This window comes from Hippocampus bargibanti, linkage group LG03, assembly GCF_051943395.1.
Source record: "Hippocampus bargibanti isolate YZ-2025 linkage group LG03, ASM5194339v1, whole genome shotgun sequence".
Taxonomy (NCBI): domain Eukaryota; kingdom Metazoa; phylum Chordata; class Actinopteri; order Syngnathiformes; family Syngnathidae; genus Hippocampus; species Hippocampus bargibanti.
The window spans coordinates 8,786,294-8,809,208 of NC_142736.1; the positions used below are offsets into that span (position 1 = coordinate 8,786,294).

General features: G+C 42.1%; 1 protein-coding gene across 1 annotated transcript in view; it reads left to right on the forward strand.

The window, feature by feature from the left end:
• LOC148900227 (SH3 and multiple ankyrin repeat domains protein 2-like) overlaps positions 1 to 22,915 on the forward strand; it is a 281,991-nt gene that overhangs the window by 2,784 nt on the left and 256,292 nt on the right. The window lies entirely within an intron of this gene.

Sequence of the window (22,915 nt, forward strand, 5' to 3'; positions counted from 1 at the left end):
AAATAAATTGATGTATGCTTTCGGCACACAAGGAAAGCATTTAGGGTACGTTTCACGTTGTTTCCACGGAAACAATACAATATGGTCTAGGTCAGCTCCTTACAGGGGGATTGCAAATGTCTCTCCCTCGATAAAACTGGATCGGATGTGTTGCGTTTGAATGATGTGTGGGAAATTGTGCGTCTTTATTTTAATCTCTGAGATATTTTTGGCTTAAACATGTTTTTTCAGCTCCAACATATCAAGTTTTAGCGGAAAGATCTATTCATAAATATATTGTTTAAATTTTATAATAATCAAACTAACATTAACTAATTGGGGCCCCACACTAAAAAGAACGAAAAACAGCAAATGTGAAAGGAAAAAAAACTTCAGATGGTGAGAAAATGTCAGTAAAAAAAACTAATATACTGTGTATAGATGAGAAGGTTTCTTCAGCCGTCATCTGTACAAAAGTGAAGGTTTCGGACGTTTCGCCTCCTATCCAAGAGGCTTCGTCAGCGAACTAAAGTCTGACTGGTCGTATCGGCCCCATTTATATATCCCTAATGTCCAGACATGGTGGCGCCAGACACAGCTATGATAGGTCCCTACTCTCAGGTTGGGGGGGGGGGGCGCGGGACCCCTCTCTGTGGCCCCACTGATTGTTCCTACATCCCTGACTAACGACTGGCCTATTACCCCCCCCCCCCCCCGGTATCACCTCATCAGCATAACGACCCTCATCAGCATTGCGAAAGTTGCCTAACCTGTTTTGCCTGAGCAGGCTATTGTATGAACGATCCAAATTGAACCTCACCCCACCAGACCGGTTTAATGAAGGATTTTGTTGTTTTATAAGAATCGCTTCTTTTACCCCCCTTTCAAACCATCTATGTTCTTTCGCTAAGATTTTAACCTCATTGACGACAATGAGGTTAAACAACAAAATCCTTCATTAAACCGGTCTGGTGGGGTGAGGTTCAATTTGGATCGTTCATACAATAGCCTGCTCAGGAAAAACAGGTTAGGCAACTTTCTCAATGCTGATGAGGGTCGTTATGCTGATGAGGTGATACCGGGGGGAGTGGGGGTAATAGGCCAGTCGTTAGTCAGGGATGTAGGAACAATCAGTGGGGCCACAGGGAGGGGTCCCGCGCCCCCCCCCCCCAACCTGAGAGTAGGGACCTATCATAGCTGTGTCCGGCGCCACCATGTCTGGACATTAGGGATATATAAATGGGGCCGATACGACCAGTCAGACTTTAGTTCGCATACGAAGCCTCTTGGATAGGAGGCGAAACGTCCGAAACCTTCACTTTTGTACAGATGACGGCTGAAGAAACCTTCTCATCGATGGACCACTCCTGTACGACTGAGAGCTTACACAGACGTATACTGTGTATATAAAAAACTCGCTAGTATTTTGACAAAGTCACTTCTTCACATTATAATGGTAGACTGCCAGTCAAGAGGGAGCATCAAGCATGGTAGGTTGAGCTCACGAAGGGGTCTGCATGGTCTCTCCTCGAACACTTTGGGTGTCAAGAGCCGTTCATGCTAAACTTACCCCATGGAGTGATTCCAAGTAATTTGCTCTTTAGACATGAAGCCTATTTAATTCATCAACTCCTGAAGATTGCTGATATCAATGAATTGTTGTTATTTCTGGCTAGTTTTGCAGGAACACTGAATCACCTGTGACAAATCGCATCTGTCTTAACAAACGCAAGGCATACAACATTGTGGAAATGAGTCACAATCACACAGTTTAACCATAATAAAAGTGACGATTTGTGAGAATAGGGAACAGTTGTAATTCACAATGAACAAAATGTTCTTTAATTAGAGCAGTTTATTCAACATGAGCTGTTAAGTGATAGTTAGTACATGGAAACAGTGCAAGCAATGAATGCTAAGGATGCTTTCTAATGTGCTAACCCAGCGGTCGGGAACCTATGGCTCGCGAGCCATATATGGCTCTTTTAATGATTGCATATGGCTCGTCGATAAAACTAAATACATATTCTCGCTTTTTCGCTGTTCATTGCATGTTGGGCCTGCAGTCGGTGCAATGCGCAATATTGACTATATTGATATTGACCTAGGTTGGACAAAAGCGCAATTTTGATTGGATGATACTCGCCGTCATGTTGAAACAGGTAAACACCCATTTAAATAAGCCAGGTGATGAAGAAAATGCTGAGTACACTTCAGCTTGAATGCGCCGGAGGATTCGCCTTTGTGGAGACAAAAGGTTCTGATTGTAATTTGCAATGAAACAATACAATCGATGAAACAATTGAATGTCAGTCGCATTTTAACAAGCCCCATGCTTACATTAACATCAATATACTTCTGCGAGAGACAGCAGAAAGCAAGTGTGGAAGGTAATGAGCCGTGTGAAGGCTAGCTAGCAGTAACTTCGCCTATTGACCCGGCAAGTTCCCTTTCATTTCGATCGTTTGGTTTACCAATCATGAGGAACGGAAAAACATTCATGTTAACGGTGAGTACTATCACAAAGTTATTTTAAATACAGTAAAGTCTCGTTATATCGATATTCTCGGGAGTCCGAAAAAATATCGATATAATCGGGACTATCGATATATCCGACCCTGCGCGCATGTAATTTTCTCCTTGCGTTCATAGAAATAGTATCGTAATAAGCGATACTATCGATATAACCGATATCGATATAACGAGACTTTACTGTAATACAGTGACGTGCGGTGAGGTTCAAGGCTGTTGAGGCACTGACGTCATCAATGACGTCACCGCTCATCTGTACTTAGTATTTGAACGGTAAATGTCAGCGATTTTGAAAACAATCCTAAAACGGTGAAGTTAAATGGACAAGAACTTTAAAGTACAAATCACTAAATACATCTAACTGTTTAATTTATTTATTCATTTGATATTTCCATGACAGCTTTCCATGATGACAGGTGAGGCACTGCCTCACCTGCCTACACTGACTGCACGTCACTGCTGTAATACATTTTGACATTTTGTTGAAAAGTGGCTGTGCGTGCTTGCAGACGTGTTTGCATGCATATTTGCGTGTGTGTTTGCGTCTGTGTGTGTATGTGTGTGCGTGTGTGTGTGTGTGTGTGTGTGTGTGTGTGTGTGTGTGTGTGTGTGTGTGTGTGTGTGTGTGTGTGTGTGTGTGTGTGTGTGTGTGTGTGTGTGTGTGTGTGTGTGTGTGTGTGTGTGTGTGTGTGTGTGTGTGTGTGTGTGTGTGTGTGTGTTGCTCTCACTGAAAAACATTTCGAAATATTTTACTTTTATGGCTCTCTTATTCAAAAAGGTTCCCAACCCCTGTGCAAACCAGATTAGCCATTGTGTCAATTTAACCAACCTGGATAAAACACTTAATTCAAATTCCATCTTTGTGTAGGCTTGGTAGAGGAATGTGAGTTCACATAAGAATGTACTCAACTACTGTTTTTTGTCCTTTTTGTACTGAGTAGAATAATCATGCCATGTGGTTAATGTTCCCTCTGTGCAATTTGGCCCAAGTGGTTGATGGAGTGTGAAGAAATCGTTCCTCAAAAAAGAGAGAGCATGCTGAAAGTGTGGGATCATTCATTCATTCATTCATTCATTCATTCATTCATTCATTCAAACCAGTTCACCCTCAATAGGGTCGCACGGGTTGCTGTAGCCTATCCCAGCCATCTTCGGGCACTAGTCGGGGGACAACCTTAATTAGTTGCCAGTCAATCTCAGGGCACACAGAGACAAACGACCATCCACGTTCACACTCACACCTAAGGACAATTTTGAGTGTTCAATCAGTCTGCAATACATCTATTTGGAGTGTGGGAGGAAACCGGAGGACCTGAAGAAAACCCACGGAGGAGAACATGCAAACTCCACACACGGAGGCCGGACCTCTGCACTGCTAGGGATATATATATATATATATATATATATATATATATATATATATATATATATATATATATATATATATATATATATATATATATATATATATATATATATATATATATATATATATATATATAAATAAATCCTCGTCTCACCCACCATGGGCATAGGGTACACCAGTCCTTTGTGAGCCGTATCCTGTTTTAGGTCGCTCCCTTCTCTAACACACCTGATTTATAATAAGGTGACCGGTCACCTTATTATCAATCATCTAGCATTTGGAGCTCATTTGACCATGTCCCGCAAATTCAGGCCGGAGAATATATATATATATATATATATATATATATATATATATATATATATATATATATATATATATCCGCGTCTCACCCACCATGGGTGGTGTCTGTCCCCCATTTCAGCTCGGGTCCTCTACCAGAGGCCAGGAAGCTTGAGGGTTCTGTGCAGTATCCGTGCTGTTCCCAGCACTGTGCTTTTCTGGACCGAGATGTCCGATGTTGTTCCCGGGATCCAGTGACGTGCGGTGAGGTTCATGGCTGGTGAGGCACTGACATCATCAATGACGTCACCGCTCGTCTCTACTTAGTATTTGAACGGTAAATGTGAAAATTCAGCGATTTAGAAAAAAATCCTAAAACGGTGAAGTTAAATGGACAAGAACTTTAAAGTACAAATCACTAAATACATGTAACTGTTTAATTTATTTTTTCATTTGATATTTATATGACAGCTTTCCATGATGACAGGTGAGGCACTGCCTCACCTGCCTCCATTGACTGCACGTCACTGCCGGGATCTGTTGCAACCACTCGTCGAGTTTGGGGGGTCACTGCCCCGAGTGCTCCGACCACCACAGGCACGACTGTCACCTTTACCTTCCAGGCTCTCTCCAGCTCCTCTCTGAGCCCTTGGTATTTCTCGATTTTCTCATGTTCCTTCTTTCTGATGTTTCCATCACTCGGGACCGCTACATCCACAACAACGGCTTTCCTTTCTCCTTTATCTATGAGCACGATATCTGGTTGGTTGGCCATTACCATCTTGTCAGTCTGTATCTGGAAGTCCCACAGGATCTTTGCTCGGTCATTCTCCACCACCTTGGGAGGTGTTTCCCATTTTGACCTTGGGGTTTCCGGTCCATACTCCGCACAGATGTTTCGGTAGACTATGGCAGCCACCTGGTTATGGCGCTCCATGTAGGCTTTCCCTGCCAGCATCTTACACCCTGCAGTTATGTGTTGGATTGTCTCAGGTGCCTCTTTGCACAACCTACACCTTGGGTCTTGTCTGGTGTGGTATATCCCTGCCTCGATGGCTCTGGTGTTCAGGGCCTGCTCTTGGGCAGCCAGGATGAGTGCCTCTGTGCTGTCCTTTAGGCCAGCCCTCTCTAGCCACTGATAGGACTTCTTGAGATCAGCCACTTCTGCTATGGTTCGGTGGTACATCCCGTGTAGGGGCTTTGCCTCCCATGATTGTCCCTCATCCAGCACATCATCCTCTGTTCCCCATTGTCTGAGACATTCTCTGAGTACATCATCCATTGGAGCCTTCTCTTTAATGTATTCATGGAGCTGGGATGTTTCATCCTGGACAGTGGCTGTCCAGACATGGTGGCGCCAGACACAGCTATGATAGGTCCCTACTCTCAGGTTGGGGGGGGGGGCGCGGGACCCCTCTCTGTGGCCCCACTGATTGTTCCTACATCCCTGACTAACGACTGGCCTATTACCCCCCCCCCCCCCGGTATCACCTCATCAGCATAACGACCCTCATCAGCATTGCGAAAGTTGCCTAACCTGTTTTGCCTGAGCAGGCTATTGTATGAACGATCCAAATTGAACCTCACCCCACCAGACCGGTTTAATGAAGGATTTTGTTGTTTTATAAGAATCGCTTCTTTTACCCCCCTTTCAAACCATCTATGTTCTTTCGCTAAGATTTTAACCTCATTGACGACAATGAGGTTAAACAAGTTACTGCTAGCTAGCCTTCACACGGCTCATTACCTTCCACACTTGCTTTCTGCTGTCTCTCGCAGAAGTATATTGATGTTAATGTAAGCATGGGGCTTGTTAAAATGCGACTGACATTCAATTGTTTCATCGATTGTATTGTTTCATTGCAAATTACAATCAGAACCTTTTGTCTCCACAAAGGCGAATCCTCCGGCGCATTCAAGCTGAAGTGTACTCAGCATTTTCTTCATCACCTGGCTTATTTAAATGGGTGTTTACCTGTTTCAACATGACGGCGAGTATCATCCAATCAAAATTGCGCTTTTGTCCAACCTAGGTCAATATCAATATAGTCAATATTGCGCATTGCACCGACTGCAGGCCCAACATGAAATGAACAGCGAAAAAGCGAGAATATGTATTTAGTTTTATCGACGAGCCATATGCAATCATTAAAAGAGCCATATATGGCTCGCGAGCCATAGGTTCCCGACCGCTGGGTTAGCACATTAGAAAGCATCCTTAGCATTCATTGCTTGCACTGTTTCCATGTACTAACTATCACTTAACAGCTCATGTTGAATAAACTGCTCTAATTAAAGAACATTTTGTTCATTGTGAATTACAACTGTTCCCTATTCTCACAAATCGTCACTTTTATTATGGTTAAACTGTGTGATTGTGACTCATTTCCACAATGTTGTATGCCTTGCGTTTGTTAAGACAGATGCGATTTGTCACAGGTGATTCAGTGTTCCTGCAAAACTAGCCAGAAATAACAACAATTCATTGATATCAGCAATCTACAGGAGTTGATGAATTAAATAGGCTTCATGTCTAAAGAGCAAATTACTTGGAATCACTCCATGGGGTAAGTTTAGCATGAACGGCTCTTGACACCCAAAGTGTTCGAGGAGAGACCATGCAGACCCCTTCGTGAGCTCAACCTACCATGCTTGATGCTCCCTCTTGACTGGCAGTCTACCATTATAATGTGAAGAAGTGACTTTGTCAAAATACTAGCGAGTTTTTTATATACACAGTATACGTCTGTGTAAGCTCTCAGTCGTACAGGAGTGGTCCATCGATGAGAAGGTTTCTTCAGCCGTCATCTGTACAAAAGTGAAGGTTTCGGACGTTTCGCCTCCTATCCAAGAGGCTTCGTCAGCGAACTAAAGTCTGACTGGTCGTATCGGCCCCATTTATATATCCCTAATGTCCAGACATGGTGGCGCCGGACACAGCTATGATAGGTCCCTACTCTCAGGTTGGGGGGGGGGGGGCCGCGGGACCCCTCCCTGTGGCCCCACTGATTGTGCTCACTGAGTGCCTCTGTGCTGTCCTTTAGGCCAGCCCTCTCTAGCCACTGATAGGACTTCTTGAGATCAGCCACTTCTGCTATGGTTCGGTGGTACATCCCGTGTAGGGGCTTTGCCTCCCATGATTGTCCCTCATCCAGCACATCATCCTCTGTTCCCCATTGTCTGAGACATTCTCTGAGTACATCATCCATTGGAGCCTTCTCTTTAATGTATTCATGGAGCTGGGATGTTTCATCCTGGACAGTGGCTCTCACACTCACTAGTGCCCGGCCTCCTTCCTTACGGCTTGTGTATAGTTTCAGGGTCCTGGACTTGGGATGGAACCCTCCATGCATGGTGAGGAGTTTTCGGGTCTTCACATCCGTGGTCTGGATCTCTTCCTTTGGCCACCTTGTTATTCCTGCAGGGTATCTGTCAGGGCATAGCTGGCAGGGCATAGCTGTTTATTGCCCGGGTCTTGTTCTTGCCATTGAGCTGGCTTCTGAGGTCTTGCCTCACCCGCTGGAGGTATTTGGTCGTAGCCGCTTTCCTTGTTGCTCGTTCGAGGTTGCCATTGGCCTGTGGTATACCTCGGTACTTGTAGCTGTTTTCAATGTCTGCTATTGTTCCTTCAGGGAGTGAGACCCCTTCAGTGTGGACTACCTTGCCCCTCTTAGTCACCATCCGACTATATTTCTCCAGCCCGAATGACATTCCGATATCACTGCTGTAGATCCTGGTTGTGTGGATCAGGGAGTCTATGTCCCTTTCGCTCTTAGCATACAGCTTTATGTCATCCATGTAGAGGAGGTGACTGATCGTAGCCAGATAATCGCCAAGACAGGCTATGGAGATATATATATATATATATATATATATATATATATATATATATATATATATATATATATATATATATATATATAAAATACCTCTAATGGACTATGTCTGGCTCTGATTGTCCCATTAGCACTGGTTTCACATCATTAGCATGACTAAGTTTACGTGGTAATGACCTAGGAAGTCTGTTGTAAGCACGGTCTAAATTAAACCTCAAACCACCATGGCAATTTAGTGAAGGGTTTTTCTGTCTTACAAAAAAAATGCTTCTTTTACTCCTCTTTGAAACCATCTCAGTAATTTCGTTTGCTAAGATTTTAACCTCACTGTCGTCAAATGAGTGGTTGCGAGCTTTTAGGTGCAGATTTACTGCAGATTGAATCCCACTAGCTCTCACGATCAAACTAAGCGGAAATAAGTCTCGCAATGTTTGGAGCGAAGTAAGTAACTGGATCCCAAAACAGCAGACGGGGACAGGTGTGCTATACAAAAAATTTAATTTGGTGATGTAAATATGCGCCGACAAAAATCAAACTGTGGTCAAATAAGGACCAGAATTAAAAACTATGTGAAGACAAAAAGCACATGCACAAGGGCAAGGAGAAAAAACAAAGTGACGACAAAACAAAATTAGACGTACCGTATTCACAACCGCAGAGAATAAAAAAAAATCAGAATCAGAAAAACAAACAGCATCTGGCCGAGAGCTACAAGAATAACTATGACAAGATCACGAAATCCCAAATTTGGGGTCACAAGCAGTGGCAAGGCGAATAATTTACTGGCAAATAAATGGCAGAATGATACTCCTTAAAGGACAACCGACACCATGTTTTTGTGTCCTCACTGACAACAGAAAAATGTTTAATACCATCTAAAATACCCAAAACACGCAGGCTGATATTTTTAGTCAAATGCAAAACACCAATAAAAATGAATTAAAGTGTCCCAAAACTACTTCAAAATGACCTCGGGATGGCGAGTTTCAGAAGGTCCCGCCCCCCCGAGTGCTCCGACCACCACAGGCACGACTGTCACCTTTACCTTCCAGGCTCTCTCCAGCTCCTCTCTGAGCCCTTGGTATTTCTCGATTTTCTCATGTTCCTTCTTTCTGATGTTTCCATCACTCGGGACCGCTACATCCACAACAACGGCTTTCCTTTCTCCTTTATCTATGAGCACGATATCTGGTTGGTTGGCCATTACCATCTTGTCAGTCTGTATCTGGAAGTCCCACAGGATCTTTGCTCGGTCATTCTCCACCACCTTGGGAGGTGTTTCCCATTTTGACCTTGGGGTTTCCGGTCCATACTCCGCACAGATGTTTCGGTAGACTATGGCAGCCACCTGGTTATGGCGCTCCATGTAGGCTTTCCCTGCCAGCATCTTACACCCTGCAGTTATGTGTTGGATTGTCTCAGGTGCCTCTTTGCACAACCTACACCTTGGGTCTTGTCTGGTGTGGTATATCCCTGCCTCGATGGCTCTGGTGTTCAGGGCCTGCTCTTGGGCAGCCAGGATGAGTGCCTCTGTGCTGTCCTTTAGGCCAGCCCTCTCTAGCCACTGATAGGACTTCTTGAGATCAGCCACTTCTGCTATGGTTCGGTGGTACATCCCGTGTAGGGGCTTTGCCTCCCATGATTGTCCCTCATCCAGCACATCATCCTCTGTTCCCCATTGTCTGAGACATTCTCTGAGTACATCATCCATTGGAGCCTTCTCTTTAATGTATTCATGGAGCTGGGATGTTTCATCCTGGACAGTGGCTCTCACACTCACTAGTGCCCGGCCTCCTTCCTTACGGCTTGTGTATAGTTTCAGGGTCCTGGACTTGGGATGGAACCCTCCATGCATGGTGAGGAGTTTTCGGGTCTTCACATCCGTGGTCTGGATCTCTTCCTTTGGCCACCTTGTTATTCCTGCAGGGTATCTGTCAGGGCATAGCTGGCAGGGCATAGCTGTTTATTGCCCGGGTCTTGTTCTTGCCATTGAGCTGGCTTCTGAGGTCTTGCCTCACCCGCTGGAGGTATTTGGTCGTAGCCGCTTTCCTTGTTGCTCGTTCGAGGTTGCCATTGGCCTGTGGTATACCTCGGTACTTGTAGCTGTTTTCAATGTCTGCTATTGTTCCTTCAGGGAGTGAGACCCCTTCAGTGTGGACTACCTTGCCCCTCTTAGTCACCATCCGACTATATTTCTCCAGCCCGAATGACATTCCGATATCACTGCTGTAGATCCTGGTTGTGTGGATCAGGGAGTCTATGTCCCTTTCGCTCTTAGCATACAACTTTATGTCATCCATGTAGAGGAGGTGACTGATCGTAGCCAGATAATCGCCAAGACAGGCTATGGAGATATATATATATATATATATATATATATATATATATATATATAATACCTCTAATGGACTATGTCTGGCTCTGATTGTCCCATTAACACTGGTTTCACATCATTAGCATGACTAAGTTTACGTGGTAATGACCTAGGAAGTCTGTTGTAAGCACGGTCTAAATTAAACCTCAAACCACCATGGCAATTTAGTGAAGGGTTTTTCTGTCTTACAAAAAAAATGCTTCTTTTACTCCTCTTTGAAACCATCTCAGTAATTTCGTTTGCTAAGATTTTAACCTCACTGTCGTCAAATGAGTGGTTGCGAGCTTTTAGGTGCAGATTTACTGCAGATTGAATCCCACTAGCTCTCACGATCAAACTAAGCGGAAATAAGTCTCGCAATGTTTGGAGCGAAGTAAGTAACTGGATCCCAAAACAGCAGACGGGGACAGGTGTGCTATACAAAAAATTTAATTTGGTGATGTAAATATGCGCCGACAAAAATCAAACTGTGGTCAAATAAGGACCAGAATTAAAAACTATGTGAAGACAAAAAGCACATGCACAAGGGCAAGGAGAAAAAACAAAGTGACGACAAAACAAAATTAGACGTACCGTATTCACAACCGCAGAGAATAAAAAAAAATCAGAATCAGAAAAACAAACAGCATCTGGCCGAGAGCTACAAGAATAACTATGACAAGATCACGAAATCCCAAATTTGGGGTCACAAGCAGTGGCAAGGCGAATAATTTACTGGCAAATAAATGGCAGAATGATACTCCTTAAAGGACAACCGACACCATGTTTTTGTGTCCTCACTGACAACAGAAAAATGTTTAATACCATCTAAAATACCCAAAACACGCAGGCTGATATTTTTAGTCAAATGCAAAACACCAATAAAAATGAATTAAAGTGTCCCAAAACTACTTCAAAATGACCTCGGGATGGCGAGTTTCAGAAGGTCCCGCCCCCTTGTTCGTGACGTCACGCTAAGACGTCTTGCCTTGCTCTCGAATCAAAACAATGGCTTCAGATTCGGAGAAGATGCTTTCTTGTTACTCATCCAGTTGTGAATATGATTCAAATAGTTCTGAAGAGGAAAGAATAAACATTTGCAATCGATTAAAGAAGTCCTTCCGGCTCGTTTTAAGGCGTCTGGACTCCAATGTAGCGTCCTAGAAAATGCACAAGATGGCGCACAAGCTCCGTTGGCATTCGGCTGATTTGTCTGCTGGGAATTCAACTAGTCAACTAGTATCAAATAGTAGTCTTGGTGCAAAACACAACGATTCACGATCGCGTTATTTATGTTTTCCTTCTAATTTCGCCATCAACACAAATCAACATGAAGTTTTCAGACTAAAGTACGCAAAATGCATTGTGTGTCGCTTTCAGACGTGACGTCACATCAGGCATCGTCATCAACTCAAAAACAAGACTTCCTGAATATTCAGCACGAATCTTAAAACGTAAAATATAGCTATATGCGGTGGAATCTTTGTAATTTTAAGTACTTGGGGTCAACTGTCCAGAGCAATGGAGAGTGTGGAAAAAAAGGTGAAGAAGCGTGTCCAGGCAGGCTGGAGTGGCTGGAGAAAAATGTCAGGTGTGATGTGTGAAGAAGGGTTTCAGCTAGGATGAAAGGAAAAGTGTATAAAACAGTGGTCAGACCAGCCATGATGTTTGGACTGGAGACAGTGCCACTGAAGAAAAGACAGGAAGCAGAGCTGGAGGTAACAGAGCTGAAGATGTTGAGGTTTTCTTTGGGAGTGACCAGGTTGGATAGGATCAGGAATGAGTACATTAGAGGGACAACTCATATTAGAGTATTTGGAGAGAAAGTCAGAGAGGCCAGACTGAGATGGTTTGGACATGTCCAGAGGAGAGAGAGTGACTATATCGGGAGAAGAATGCTGAGCCTTTAACTGCCAGGCACGAGACCGAGAGGAAGACCGAAGAGGAGGTTTGTGGATGTGGTCAAAGAGGACATGAAGGTAGCTGGTGTGAGAGAAGAGGATGCACAAAACCGGGATAGATGGAGGACATTGATTCGCTGTGGCGACCCCTGAAGGCTCCAAATGGAAAGGACAAGATTTCCCAGCCGTCCGTGTACCTGGCAAGACCCCTCAAGCCGAGCTCCCGGTGGGCCGACCCCACCGTGAAACCTGCCGCACCCTAATGGCCAACACCGTCCAATTCGCCTGGTGACTCTGCAACTTTTAAATAGCTATGAAAATACCTGTGTGGATTAAATATGCATGCATGTATTCAGTTGGCGAGCAAGTGTTTTTTTGTTTCACTTGAGGAATCAAGAAATGAAACCTTGCTTAAACCAAATGGTTGAATGGTTGAAAGACCCAATTATAATAATTTAAGAAAACTGGAAGGGAACAAAGTCAACCAGATTTATTAGATATGACACAGAATTGCAAATGTGTAGTGCAGCGTGTTCGACCAGAAACAAATTCCTTGTGTGTTCTTGGCAATAAAGATGATTCTGATTCTGATCCAGCCAGGTCATGCAAGATCGCTGGATTGATGGATAAACAGATGCTTTATTCATCCTGTGAATGAATATAGAGAATTTAGGAACCATTTTCTGGTGCTGGGTAGCTAGGACGAGCAGTTGTTTATCACAAAAAAAAAAAACATCTGAAATGATCACACTCATTTTTCCTTTATTGTGAAATCATAATATTGAAAAAAAGAATGTTCTCCTGAATAACACATAATTTCAAAAATTGTGTAGTAAATCTGTTTGAACTGTTTGCAACACTGCCAACTAAATCGGGGGTCAGTAGATGGCACACCATCACCAAAAATGAAATTGCAAGTTACCATATTTTCTGCACAATAAGGCACTTTGGATTATAAGGTGCATCTTCAATGGCATACCTGCATAATTAAACAGTTTTCATGAATGGGGCACACAGCATTATAACACACACACACACACACACACAATTGTGGCTAGGGTTGCACTATGAAACAAAGGGATACAATACAATACTTTTTAAAAATATATAGAACCTTCACACCCACCAGAACAATGCTATGATGACTGTTCATAAACACTGAAATATGAATACAAATGCCATTGCAAAACAACAAATGAAAGACACAATTTATGAAGGCAATTGATTTAACAAAAAAGTCACGCAAACCTCATGTGCATGTACATGGGGAGAAATATCCTTTAAAGGACAACCGACACCATTTTTGTGTCTTAACTGACATCAGAAAAACGTTTCATAGCATCTAAAATACCCAAAAGACGCAGGCTGATATTGTTAGTCAAATATAAAACACCAATAAAAATGAGTTAAAATGTCCCAAAACTACTTCAAAATGACCTCGGAGATGGCGAGTTTCAGAAGGTCCCGCCTACTTGTTCCTGACGTCACGCCAGGACGTTTGGCGTTGCTCTAGAATGAAAACAATGGCTTCAGATTTGGAGAAGATGCTTTCTTGTTACTCATCCAGATATGAATGTGATTCAAATACAGTAAAGTCTCGTTATATCGATATCGGTTATATCGATAGTCCCGCTTATTACGATACTATTTCTATGCACGCACGGAGAAAATTACATGCGCGCAGGGTCGGATATATCGATAGTCCCGGTTATATCGATATTTTTCGGACTCCCGAGAATATCGATATGACGAGACTTTACTGTAGTTCTGAAGAGGAAAGCATAAATGTTTGCAATCGATTAAGGAAGTCCTACATTGGAGTCAGGACTCCAATGTAGCCTCCCAGAAAATTGGATTTGATTGGATTTGCCTTTAATAGTCTCGCAGTGGAGAAATTTACATTTCACACCAGCAAAATGATGAAAGGAATGAAAGTAGAAAAACAAAATACATGAGCTGCTGGAAAGGCAGCCACTCTTGCGGCGCTGTCTTGAAGTTAAAAGAAAAAAAATGCACAAGATGGCGCCCAAGCTCCGTTGGAAATGGGCTGATTTGTCTGCTGGGAATTTGTGTCAACTAGTATCAAATAGTAGTCTTGGTGCAACACACGATTCACCATCGCGTTATTTATGTGTTTTCCTTCTAATTTTGCCATCAACACGATGTTTTCAGACCAAACAAAGTACCTAAAATGGATTGTGTGTCGCTTAATCGGTCAAGGGCAAGGGCACGTCAGAAATCGTCACCAACTCGAAAACAAGACTTCCTGAATATTCAGCGCAAGTCTTAAAATGTAAAATATAGCTATATGCGGTGGAATCTTTGTAAAATACGCTCAGTAGAAGTCATTTGAAGAGATTTTACAAATTATGGACACAACGTGTCCAGAGGCGTCGGTTGTCCTTTAAGTCAGAGCCTTTTTTTGCCATGGGCCAAATTGTAGTTATGGTTTCCTCTTGAGGGTTGTTATTAATTTGGGGAAACCATTAGAATTCTTCATCTCCTCCACATATTACATACAGAACGCACAACAAATTAATATTGTGTTTTTTTTTTACCTGAAGCCAAGAATAATGACTGTTATTGTGGTTTACACACAACAATTTGAAATTTTGGTTCGGAATTTAGCAAGCACTTGAAATGTTTGATTTGCTTTTGAATAAAATTATGCGACGGGCCAGATTTGGCCCCGGGCCTTGACTTTGACACCTGTCTTGCTTGTCTCCTTCCTTCATTTAGTCAGAAGTAAATAATGCTTTTCGTGTTGTCTTCGTTTATTGTATAATATTGTATATTAGCGCACTGTCAGCTTTTAAGAAAATTGAATGCTTTGAGGTCTGCCTTACTGTGCAGAAAATACAGTAGTTTAAAAAATTAAGTATTTGTCCAACTTTGTCAAGGAGATAAGGATTTTTTCTCTGCCATCGGTTTGTGCTCTGACACAATTAGGGCAGGAACATTCTAGAAATATGTTCTAAAATTATTCTTTGAAGCAACACACAAGGCTTGGCAACTCCTGGTGCAAAATTAGGCCATATTACAACACAATGCGAGGATAGTTAGCGTCTTTAACACGGAGAAAGGAAAAGAAATAAAATGCTTACCAGCCAATAAAATTTATTTACAGTGCAAGGGAGCATCGGTATCACAAGGCAGCAAACAGGTTTACATGAGAGCTGCTAGTTTTCATTAAAAAAATCAGGGCAAAATATGTAAAAGCTCAGAGAGGCACAACCAGAAGCTCTCCTACTGACAGTGACCCCAACATAACGACAAGAAGCCACTAGACATGCTGTGGACTCATTCGTTTTCAAGAGGAGAATAGCGCTCTTTGACTCTCTTACTATCTTTATCATTTGTACTCTCCACACATAAAGCCAAAAGCTGATTTATCCCTGTATTCTGAGTGGCTGGCATCCAAGGAGCTTTTGAACATTATAGTTGATCACTGAAGAATGGGTAAGAAGATTCTACAGAACTAATAAAAATGCTAACATTTACTCAAATTAATTCATAAGTAAATAAATGGTTGGATGGAAACCAATCAGTGGTGCTTTTATACAAACACAATTGGGATTGAAGCCATCACTCATAGTTCAACCAGATGGCATCGCAGGCAAGTCAGAAGACTCCAACTCAGACTATTTATCCCGAACCTTTTGTTGTTGATTCAAATTCCATTGCAGTACATTCCAATGTGTTGGTCGAATAAAATGTCTAGAATTTTTATGACCTGGAAAAAAAGCTATGACACCGGCTCAAATTTTGTAACAGCTTTGTAAACCATTGACAGAGTTTACGAGGACGAAAACAATATTTTTTTTGGTTTTACATGGGCAGTATAAGAGCAACAAAAAAAGTAAAGTACCAGCCCACTGTTGGTACAATAATGATTGGTAATATAATGACAGTGTTTGAAATAACGTCTACCCGTCCAACTTTTACGTTGGGCGCACAACTTTCAAAACGTCTCGGCCCGGGTGGCCGACAAAAAAACAAACAAACAAAAAAAGATTATTTTCAAATCAAACGTTTGTTTTATTCAATAAAGCAAAAGCTACAAGCAAACCGCTACAAGCCCTTGGACTTTTCTTTCTAAGCGCCTTTCAAAACGTTCAAGTACACTTTACAGTCACTGTAAATCAATAGCCTGCTAATTGCCAGGCTTCTGATTGGCTGCCGTGCAGAGTATGCAAATTGCCACACGAATGTTTGTTTGGCAATTTACATACTCGGCACGGCAGCCAATCAGAAGCCTGTTTCGTGCTTCGGACAATACCGTGACTGTCAAGTGTACTTGAGATGTTTGAAAGGCGGTGAGAAAGAGCAGTGCACGTGGCTTTTACAGACAACGCACCGCAAACATTGCAACGTGCACCATGACGACAACTAGAGCAAAATCTTGAGCAATGGATATTTACCATAAATTAAGCAAGGGACCATTTGTGATTGGTACTTCCTTAATTAAAAAAATCCTTCATAGTTTGCAACAATGTTTTTTTTTGTGATTAATTGTCTTATTGTGTTTCAAGTTGTGAAAAATGGGGCAGGCAACTATGGCCGGGCAGGCAACTTTTCAGAGTTGTCTGCACTGGTGTCCGCTAGCTTTTTGACACTGATAATGACTATTAAACTTTTAATCGACTTGGATGAGAACAGATTAACACAAACGTTTGATAAGCAAAGGAATAAAATCTTATTTAATTAACATTTTCAGATGGTTAAAAAGCTAATACAATAAATATATAACTTATCCCAGAAAGGTTGCAGGGACGGGTGTCACCAAAACAAAACAAAATAAAAACAAACTGCAATTTTCCGTTCAACGTGAAACTCAATCCTCCTTCCTACTGTATTTTCCTCAATATAAGGCTCTTTCTAATCAAATGGGTCTTATATATGGCGTTAGTCTCTTTATATTCCTTTTGACTTGTTTCCCTGTTTGTGCTCCTATGCAATCTAGTGGTAATTATAAGCATGAAACAAACAAACAAAAAAGGTTCTTCCAGGCCTTCCGTAGTGCTACATCTGAATCAATCCAGACTGAAAAATGCATGGTGTGATTTACTACAAGTCCACTAGAGGGTACAATTAGCCAGGAAATAACTGAATGACCTTTCTTAATTATGTCCATTTTTTCTTGAAAAGTCCGTCTTGAAAGTGGCGTTTACAGTAAATCTCCAACCAAATCCATTTATTCTCTTCCTTCAGCCTTTGTGGGTTGAGAAAACCTCTATTAAATCAACAAAATATATTTGCTTATGCAGCTCGCGACTGATACTATGTGCTAGCTCTGGCCAGTATGCTCTTGTGGCTTATGATCACAGCAGTTTCTGACATTGACCAGCACTTTCAAGAAGACGTTGGCACCCCTTTTTGGTTGCCAACTCGAAATATGATTGGTTCGAGCAACAGTTTGATTGACACATTTGATGCAACAGGGCCTGCAGAACTGATCGTGAAGGCATCCAGGAAGATTTCTGACCGTGGTAACAAATGATGGCTGAAATTTGATTGAAATACAAAACACACATCTGGAAGCACGCAACATGGGAAAGGTAATGAAAGGAAACTGAGAGACTATTTGAAATTATTTAATAAGAATTCATGGACAAAATAATTAACATCAGTCATTGATTCAGATATTTTTAGGCCAGCAGAGAAAGCTTTACAGGCCTTGACGGTCCACTACTGGATTCTTCCCGATGCTAATTAACACGTGCATTCACTAACACACACTCAAACATTGTTGTGAGCTCTGCACAGTTATGTATTATATATACAAATGAAGATAATACCTAAAGCATAGTTAACTATTGACAAAACGAAGGAAGGAGACAGTCGAGACTTCTAAGGATAGGCTTAGCCCATTGAGTAAGTGAACCCCCATTGTTCATGTGTCCTTTTGTTGAATTGTCTTCAAAGCTTTCTTCTTTCATTTATTGTATTGTAATGCCATTTGATAAGGTATTATATGAGGGGAATGGCACAATATATGTGTATTTGTATGGACTAGACATGGATCAATTGTCTGATTTGTTGGACGTAGTATTTTAAATGTTCTGTAAAGCACTATATTCCAGATGCAGTTGTTTTGAAAGCTCGAGATAAATAAATCTGTATTGTATTATACGATATACCATTTGCGTAACTCCATTTTATGGATGTATTGCACAACCTTAGCCAGTATCATAGCTTTTATTCTTTTCATGCAGTGCGCCATATTTATGAAAACTGTTTTAATATTGGCCATTCGTTGAAGGTGCATGTTACAATCTTCATAGTATAGTAAATATGGTGATTACATTTCCAGAGGACAACATTTTCTCAATTCAAGCTTGTGTCCAATCGCGAGGTAATTGCTCATTGCACTACATTTCCAGTGGCAAAATGCTGCTTAGGACGCTTTACTCGTCAATTGTAGGTCTTTATTTGTATAATCATCAAAGTCAAAGTCAAAGTCAGCTTTATTGTCAAATATACTAATATGCATGACATACAGCACAGATGAAATTAATAATAATAATAATAATACATTTCATTGATAAGTGCCTTTCAAAACTCTCAAGGACACTTTACAGTCAATGGATATTTTTTCTGCGGGTGAGCAGCGGCAGCCACACGCGCCAGCATTCACTCAATGTCCTCTCGGACCCAGCGTGCATTATAATGTGGCTAAAAAGACATAAAATTGACAACAGACAATACATGTAATTTCTGAATGTAAAGTGAGGTAGTGTCGTCTGGAAAGTGAGGTAGTGACGTATGTAAAGTGAGATAGTGACATATGCAAAGTAAGAAAGTGACGTATATAAAGTGACGTAATGTAGTAATGCAAAAACAAACAACAAGAAAGGGTTGAGGTGAGGTCTTGCAGAAAAAAAATGAGAAAGAACAAAAAAATAGAGTTCACGATGATCGTACAGCATGTAGCGTGTACTCAGAGTTCGGTGAGTGTGGCAGTGGGAAGGGGCAGGCTGGGCAGGGCTGGGAGGGAGTTAAGTCTCCGGACTGCCTGGTGGCAGAAACTGTCCTTGAGCCTGCTGGTCTTGGCTCTGAGACTCCGCAGTCTCCTACCCGATGGCAGCAGGCTGAAGAGGCTGTGGGAGGGGAGGGTGGGATCGCCAGCGATCCTGATGGCTCTAATCCTCTTTCAAGAGAGTATGCACGTTGCACATTTGACTACGGCTTTCAAGCAACATCATTAGGAGCCACATTATTAACGCGGGAGTTCAGGCACAGCTGACTGAGGCACGCTTTCATTGTGCTGATGTTTGTGGTCCTAATTAGACTGCGTGGGTGTATGGCCATACCGTTTGATAATCTTATGTGTCAGTGTGTGTGGTAGTGTGCGTGTGTGTGTGTGTGTGTGTGTGTGTGTGTGTGTGTGTGTGTGTGTGTGCGTGTGTGTGTGTGTGTGTGTGTTTGTGTGTGTGTGTGTGTGTGTGTGTGTGCATGCGTGTATGTGTGCATATGTGCGTGTGTGTGTGCGTATGGCTGTGTGTGTTTGTGTGCGTGTGTGAGTTTGTGTGTCTTTATTCTCAACAGCCGAAAAAGTATTGCAACAGAATTTTGCTGTCAAATTCCCATTTCTTGTTCATGAACGGCATTTTGGGTTGTGAAACAGACTTTGACAACTCCACGTTTTACTATCTTTGACTTGTCACCCCTTCCATCTTTCCTTTTTGATCCTCTCATTGACCTCATTTAATTCACCATTGTATTCTTTGAAATCTCCTCATGCGCCACTTTTCAACATTCTTTCTTTCATGACAGACACATTGAACACGATGTCGCAGCAACTAGGAAATGCCTTAAAGGACAACAGACGCCTTCGGACACGTTGTGTCCATAATTTGTAAAATCACTTCAAATGACTTCTACTGAATGTATTTTACAAACATTCCACCGCATATAGCTACACTTTACGTTTTAAGACTCGCGCTGAATATTCAGGAAGTCTTGTTTTCGAGTTGGTGACGATTTCTGACGTGACGTCACGTCAGGAACGCCCTTGACCGATTAAGCGACACACAATCCATTTTAGGTACTTTGTTTGGTCTGAAAACATCGTATTGATGGCAAAATTAGAAGGAAAACACATAAATAACGCGATGGTGAATCGTGTGTTGCACCAAGACTACTATTTGATACTAGTTCACACAAATTCCTAGCAGACAAATCAGCCCATTTCCAACGGAGCTTGGGCGCCATCTTGTGCATTTTCTGGGATGCTACATTGGAGTCCTGACGGCTCGAATTTAGACGGAAGGACTTATTTAATCGATTGCAAAAATTTATGCTTTCCTCTTCACAACTATTTGAATCATATTCATAACTGGATGAGTAAAAGAAATAATCTTTTCTGATTTTGAAGCCATTGTTTTGATTCTAGAGCAAGGCAAGACGTCCTGACATGAGGTCACGAACAGGGTGGCGGGACCTTCTGAAACATGCCATCACCGAGGTCATTTTGTAGTAGTTTTCGGACACGTTACCTCCTTTTATTGGTGTATCAGCCTGCATGTTTTGGGTATTTTAGATGCTATAAAACGTTTTTCTGCTGCCTTTGACTAAAAATATCAGCCTGCATGTTTTGGGTATTTTAGATGCGATAAAACGTTTTTCTGATGTCAGTTAGGAAACAAAAAATGGTGTCGGTTGTCCTTTAAAGGACAACCGACGTCCTTTTCACCAGTGGATTAGGGACATGGTGAAATGAAAATGTGCATGTCTGCTACATGCTAATTTTTAAGCACAAACACAAAGCTGTAGCATCCATTTGAGGAGAATAGATTGCTCAAATCTCATGTCCCATGTAAATCCTCTTCATTTCCATGTAGCGAATCATAGTTCCACATAAGCATCGGCGCTTTGCGCTGACGCTCCTTTCTTCTCATTGTGGGCTCTTCAAGCCATGTATCCATCCAGTCACATGCAACAGCACCGGGGGCTGGGAAAATGTTGCCCATTACAGGCGCAATAAAACACAACCGCCCCAGAGTTGTCCAACAATGACAGTCACATGGCACAGACATTCCTCCAAATCAAAAACAGTGCTGATATACCTGTGCATTCTCAAACGGAGAGATCAAGGTTGTGGCATCACAGAAGCCTGTCGCGCACGCCAAATTGGCTGACAAGACAAACGCATGGTTTCCCAGCATGCCTCACAACCCCAACAGGTGTGGCTGCTTCAGCCATTTCATGAAAGCAGGTGGGTGGAGTGGGGTGTATAAAAGAAAGGACATAAAAGAGCATAGGGAGAGTGAGAAGAGGAAGTAAAATGACTTCTAAGACACAGGAGGAGTATGTAACCCACGCAATGCGGAGGAGAGTTGTTTTTGAATCCTGAGAACAAACTTCAGTTGGAACCTTAACATTTTTGCAAATCTATTTTGACACCTTAATGAATTTTTTTTTGACACTCGCAAAAGGAAGAATAAGAAATGTTGGTTTTGCTGAAACTTTGATCTAAGAAGACTCCATCTTATGCGGCGAACCTTTCGTGATGTCACAATAAATTAAAGATACTGAAGACAAAATTGATGATAGCAACTGAAACTGGTCACAGAAAATCCCGGAAAAGGTATTTGGAGTTTACAGTTCCTGTAAATTGGTGCATCAGAGACACAGCAGGAAGGTGTCATTTATATTGCATGTCTCAGACCCAATTTGCAGAAGAAGGACCTCGCATGCTTAAGTGTGAGTGCTCGCAGCCATTCCCGACGAGCAATCGTGAACCGACATTCAGCATACCAGCAATAATTCGGTTTTGCACATGGGCATTTAATCTCATGTGTTTACCATTGCAATCTGGATTTGGAGGGTAGCGTTCCATCTCTTATTCGGCAATTAGTGGCCATCTTGTATCCTGGATCCCCGCATTTTTATCTTCAAGAATGGACAGAGATATATAAATAGGTGGAAAGAGACGACTTTGAAGGCCAGTGAGATGAGAACTGTCTGAACTGAATAAAAACTCTCTGAACTGAATGAAAAGAGAACGAGAAACTTGAGCCAAAATCTTTATTCTCCCAACATTGAGCAGCCATCTTTTACTCTATTGTATATTGTGCAGGACAAACAAAGGTTGACTTCTTATTCGAAATGCGTAGGGATGGCTGTTACCTTTCAATTGTGATTTGCCATCTAATTGTTAGAATTATAAGCAATCCCCTGCATGTTAATTGCCATAATTGATGAATTATACTATCAGATACTTACTCCCTGTTTAGACTCTTGATTGGTTCCAGTGAGCAGGAATGCTCCTGCTGCCCAGGTTGAGCGGATTCATTTCCCGTATTCGACTCAGATGCAATTGCTCCACTCTTTTCCTGCTCCTCCTTCCCTTCCCATACACATTTACTTCGGTTATACACAATCATATGTCTCCATGGCAACCATCTGGAACCCGAAAAGAATCAATGTGAGGGCGCTGATGATGGTGTTGGCAGTAATGGTGCTGATGGTGGGTGTTGCGATGATAATAAAGAATACATTGTGACTGTCTTTCCCGTTGCTCTTGTGGATTTCTTTTCTATCTATATGTTTTCAATCACGCACCATCATCAGTCTTTCAAGTTCAGATACTGATAGGATTGACCTTCCAGGAACAGCTCTGCATTGTGCCAATTGTGACTGCTGGAACAAGTTGCAGTCGTGC